Source organism: Apodemus sylvaticus, chromosome 19, assembly GCF_947179515.1.
Source record: "Apodemus sylvaticus chromosome 19, mApoSyl1.1, whole genome shotgun sequence".
Taxonomy (NCBI): domain Eukaryota; kingdom Metazoa; phylum Chordata; class Mammalia; order Rodentia; family Muridae; genus Apodemus; species Apodemus sylvaticus.
Genome location: NC_067490.1, coordinates 36,513,861 through 36,519,529, shown reverse-complemented (window position 1 = coordinate 36,519,529; position 5,669 = coordinate 36,513,861). Strand labels below are relative to the sequence as shown.

The following is a 5,669-nucleotide window of genomic DNA, read 5'->3' as shown; positions in this document are numbered from 1 at the left end:
GAAGTTCCCATGGAAACATGAGAATCAGTATCAGAACAACAGAGACATCCAAAGAAATGAGCCCAGTGTTTCTGGCCCAGAAAGTATAAGAATAAAAAGCACATTTAGAAACAAAAGAACAGGAATAACCCCTATTCTGAATAAGGAATAAAAACTTCCAGGCCAGGGGGTACCCTTCAAATGGATGTAGAACATTTAGCCATCTTCAGAGAATACACCTTCAGACTCCAACAATCCAAATATATACCGAATGCCTTCAGTGAATAGTTGCTGGGTTGCTGCTTTATGACTTGTTCTAACAAATTACCCCCTCCAGTCAGAAGGGTTGAATTGCGTAGGGACAAATAACTGAGACCAGTCATTTCAGATGCTTCTAAAAACATTTAATTCTATTGTATTCTTAACATTTGCCTCAGCATTGCTCAAGGAAGGAGCAAACTAGTGATTACCGAGCAAAGGACCTGGAGAAAAAAGTACCAGACACAGAAGGAGTAGAGATGGGGGTGGGTGGGAATTGGTGGTTTCTTAATAACCTAAATTTCTCAGGGCACTTCATGGAGCTGAGACCCAGGAAGGTCTCATTAGTCACCCGCCATGAATAACTAACTGTTCATGTGTTCAGTGAGCAGTGTCTTGAAGCCAGGCAGAACAGAAGGCTGGCTGGGAGAACAGAAGCTGTTGCCAATTGTGAGAACAAAATCAGTGGCTTCGCCTAAACTGGCAAGCTCATATCAGACCAGCTTTGTATACAGGCCTATGCAAACCACCACAGGAATGCATGCCAGTCTAAAATCAGAGTCAGGCAGAGGATAAGACTGCTTCTTCTTATGTGAGAGAAAATACAGGGACTTATCTAAACATATTACATTAAATTAAATGTAAAATGGCATGGTAGCAACAAAGATACATTCTGGGGGTGTCTGAGCTTCATAATGAGATTACCCTAGATGCAAGGAAACAGGAAATTAAAAAGCTCTTTTTTTGGAGTTATTTACTACAGGGACATGTTCTGTCCGCTTCAGTAACAGCAGATATTTTTTGCCTCTATTTTGGCAAAGCAGAAAAACAATTTGAACTTTGCTTTGGATCTACACTTGAGCAATCTCTTTTTGAAGAGGGGCATATCAGGCTGAGCCATCCTGTTTGCCTTGTATCTTTTTTGAGCAATGAAGTTATTTGACCTATTTCATGTGATTGTTAATCAGTAAATTAACATTGTTTTTCACAGATCCTCTGTTTGAAGAATATTGTGGTATTAGTTTAAAATAGAGAAACACAGAGACTCTGGCAGTGGAGCAGAGAGCTCTCATGGCACCGACTCTGCCCCTGGCCTTAACTCAAATCAGGTCCCTCAGAAAAAAGAAGACACTGCTCTATCATGCCCACATTTGGAGGCATCAGGAGACAATTTCCTTTATCTTGGTTGTACTGACTTCCTCCTATGACCAGTGTAGTATTCCATTGTGTAAGTACATGACATTTTCTGTATCCATTCCTCCACTGAGGGACATCTGGGTTCTTTCCAGCTTCTGGCTATTATAAATAAGGCTGCAATGAACATAGTGGAGCATGTGTCCTTATGGCATGCAGGGGAATCCTCTGGGTATATGACCAGGAGTGGTATAGCTGGGTCCTCTGGAAGTGTCATGCCCAGTTTTCTGAGGAATCACCAGACTGATTTCCAGAGTGGTTGTACCATCTTACACTCCCAACAGCAGTGGAGCAGTGTTCCTCTTTCCCCAAATCCCCGCCAATACCTGCTGTCTCCTGAGTTTTGAACCTTAGCCATTCTGACTAGTGTGAGGTGAAATCTCAGGGTTGTTTTGATTTGCATTTCCCTAATGAGTAATGAAGTTGAGCATTTCTTAAGGTGCTTCTCAGGCGTCTGAATTTCTTCAGGTGAAAATTCTTTGTTTAGATCTGTACCCCATTTTTAATAGAGTTATTTGGTTCCCTGGGGTCTAATTTCTTGAGTTCTTTGTATATATTGGATATTAGCCCTCTATCGGATGTAGGGTTGTTGAAGATCTTTTCCCAATTTGTTGGTTGCTATTTTGTCCTTTGATAGTGTCCTTTGCTTTACAGAAACTTTGTAATTTTATGAGGTCCCATTTGTCAATTCTTGATCTTAGAGCATAAGCTATTAGTTTTCTATTCAGGAACTTTACCCTTGCGCCCATGTCCTCAAGGGTCTTCCTCAGTTTCTTTTCTATTAGTTTCAGTGTGTCTGGTTTTATGTGGAGGTCCTTGATCTACTTGGAGTTGAGCTTAGTACAAGGAGATAAGAATGGATCAATTCACATTCTTCTGCCTGCTGACTTCCAGTTGGAACAGCACCATTTGTTGAAAAAGCTATCTTTTTTTCCACTGGATGTTTTCTGCTCCTTTGTCCAAGACCAAGTGGTCATAGATGTGTGGATGCATTTCTGGGTCTTCAATTCTATTCCTTTGGTCCACTTGCCTATCAATATGACAATAACATGCAGTTTTTAACACTGTTGCTCTCTAGTATTGCTTGGGGTCTGGGATATTAATTCCTTCAGAAGGTCTTTTACTGTTGAGAATAGTTTTAGCTATCCTGGGTTTTTTGTTATTCCAGATGAATTTGAGAATTGCTCTTTCTAACTCTATGAAGAACTGAGTTTGGATTTTGATGGGGATTGCACTGAATCTGTATATTGCTCTTGGCAAGATGGCTTTTTAACTATGTTAATCCTGCCAATCCACAAGCATGGAAGATTTTTCCATTTTCTGAGGTCTTCTTCAATTTTCTTCTTCAGAGACCTGAAGTTCTTCTCATAGAGATATTTTATTTGTTTGGTTAGAGTCACATCAAGATACTTTATATTGTTTGTGGCTATTGTGAAGGGTGTCATTTCCCTAACTTCTTTCTCAGCCTGCATATCCCTTGAGTATAGGAAGGCTACTGATTTGCTTGATTTGATTTTATAACTGGCCACTTTGCAGAAGTTATTTATCATCTGTAGGAGTTCTCTGGTGGAGTTTTTGGGTCACTTAAGTAGACTACCATATCATCTGCAAATAGTCATAGTTTGTCTTCTTCCTTTCCAGTTTGTAACCCTTTGACCTCCTTTTGTTGTCTAATTTCTCTAGCTATAACTTCAAGTATTATATTGAAAAGATATCGAAAGAGGGGGCAGCCTTGTCTAGTCTCTGATTTTAATGGGATTGCATCAAGCTTCTCTCCATTTAGTTTGATGTTGGCTACCAGTTTGCTGTAAATTGCTTTAACTATGTTTAGGTATGGTCCATGACTTCCTGTTCTTTCCAAGACTTTTAGCATGAAAGGATGTTCAATATTGTCAAATGCCTTTTCAACATCTAATGAAATGATCTTGTGTTTTTTTTTTTTCTTTGAGTTTGTTTATGTAGTGGATTGCATTGATGGATTTCCTTATATTTAACCATCCCTGAATCCCTGGGATGAAGCCTACTTGATCATGGTGGATGATTGTTTTGATGTGTTCTTGGATTCAGTTGGCAAGAATTTTATTGAGTATTTTTGCATCGATATTCATAAGGGAAATTGGCCTGAAGTTCTCTTTGTTTGTTGCATCTTTGTGTGGTTTTGGTATCAGTGTAATTGTGGCTTCATAGAATGAATTGGGTAGTGTTCCTTCTGTTTCTATTTTGTGGAATAGTTTGAAGAGTATTGGTGTTAAGTCTTCTTTGAAGGTCTGATAGAATTCTTCACTAAAGCCATCTGGTCCTGTGCTTTTTTTGGTTGGGAGAGTTTTAATGACCCCCTTTATTTCTTTAGGGGTTATGGGACTAATTAGATGATCTATTTGATCCTGATTTAATTTTGGTGTTTGGTATCTGTCTAGGAAATTGTCCATTTCCTCAAGATTGTCCAGTTGTGTTGAGTATAGGCTTTTGTTGTAGGATCTGATGATTTTTTTGAATTTCCTCTGTTTCTGTTGTTATATAGCCCTTTTCATGTCTAATTTTGTTAGTCTGGATACTGTCTCTGTGCCCTTTGGTTAGTTTGGCTAAGGTTTTATCTATCTTGTTGATTTTTTCAAAGAACCAGCTCCTAGTTTTGTTGCTTCTTTGTTTGGTTCTCTTTGTTTCTACTTGATTGATTTCAGCCTTGAGTTTGATGATTTCCTGTTGTCTACAACTTCTGGGTGAATTAGCTTTTTTTTTTTTTTTTTTTTTTTTTTTTTTTTTTTTTTTTTTTTTTTTTTTTTTTTTTTTTTTTGTTCCAGGGCTTTCAGGTGTATCGTTAAGCTGTTAATGTATGCTCTCTCCATTTTCTTTTTGGAGGCACTCAGGGCTATGAGTTTTCCTCTTAGCACTGCTTTCATTGTGTCCCATAGATTTGGGTATGTTGTGTCTTCGTTTTCATTAAATTCTAAAAAGTCTTTGATTTCTTTCTTTATTTCTTCCTTGACCAAGGTATCATTGAGTAGAGTATTGTTCAGTTTCCAAGTGTATGTGGGCTTTCTGTTCTTTTTGTTGCTATTGAAGACCACTTTTACTCCATAGTGATCTGATAGGAGGCATGGGATTATTTCGATCTTCGTATATTTGTTGAGGTCTGTCTTGTGACCAATTATTATATGATCGAGTTTGGAGAAGGTACCATGAGGTGCTTAGAAAAATGTATATTCTTTTGCCTTAGGATGAAATGTTTTATATATATATATATATATATATATATGTTTAATCTAAAAGATCAAAAGCTTCAATTAGTTTCCCTGTTTCCCTGTTTAGTTTCTGTTTTCCTGATCAGTCCATTGAGTAGTGTGGAGTGTTAAGGTCACCCACAATTATTGTGTTAGGTGCAATATTCGCTTTGAGCTTTAAAAAAGTTTCTTTTATGAATGAGGGTGCCCTTGCATTTTGAGCATAGATTTCAGGACTGAGAGTTCTTCTTGTTGTATTTTTCCTTTGACCAGCAAGAAGTGTCCCTCAGTGTCTCTTTTGATGACTTTGGGTTGAAAGTCACTTTTATCAGATATTACAGTGGGTACTCCGGCTTGTTTCCTGAGACCATTTGCTTGTAAAATTGTCTTCCAGCCTTTTACTCTAAGGTAGTGTTTGTTTTTGACACTGAGGTGTGTTTCCTGTATGCCGCAAAATGTAGGCTCCTGTTTATGAATCCAGACTGCGAGTCTGTGTCTTTTTATTCGGGAATTGAGTCCATTGATGTTAATAGATATTAAGGAATAGTGATAAAAATATGGAATGCTTCACAAATTTGCATGTCATCATTGTGGAGGGGCCATGCTAATCTCTCTGTATCATTCCAATTTTAGTATATGTGCTGCCAAAGCAAGCACATATTATTCTTTTTAATCATCATTGCTTTTGATATCCAGGATAATTTCTGGTTACATAATTTTTTAGGATTTTTCTCTTTTATATTTCTGAGAAGAATTTTGCAGGTATTCTGGACTCTTTTTTAGTCATTATCTCTATATTAAATTTACCAATCAAGGAACACAGGAGGTTTTTCCATTTTCTAATGTCTTCCTCAAAATCATAACAAATTTAGTATTTTCATTGAAGAGGTCTTCCACTTTCTTCATTAGGTTTACTCCTAACCAGTTACTTTATTGCTAACAGGATATTTTATTGCCTTTGAAGCTACTATAATTAAGATTATGTCTTTAATCTCTCAATTTGTGTTTTTGTTGTAT

At 37.4% G+C, this 5,669-nt stretch overlaps 1 non-coding gene across 1 annotated transcript; it reads right to left on the bottom strand.

Moving 5' to 3' along the window:
- Positions 1–5,203: 5,203 nt before the first annotated feature.
- LOC127670315 (U6 spliceosomal RNA) lies at positions 5,204–5,309 on the bottom strand. The gene has a single exon (XR_007974528.1). It is a non-coding gene; the product is annotated as a U6 spliceosomal RNA (small nuclear RNA).
- Positions 5,310–5,669: the final 360 nt, after the last annotated feature.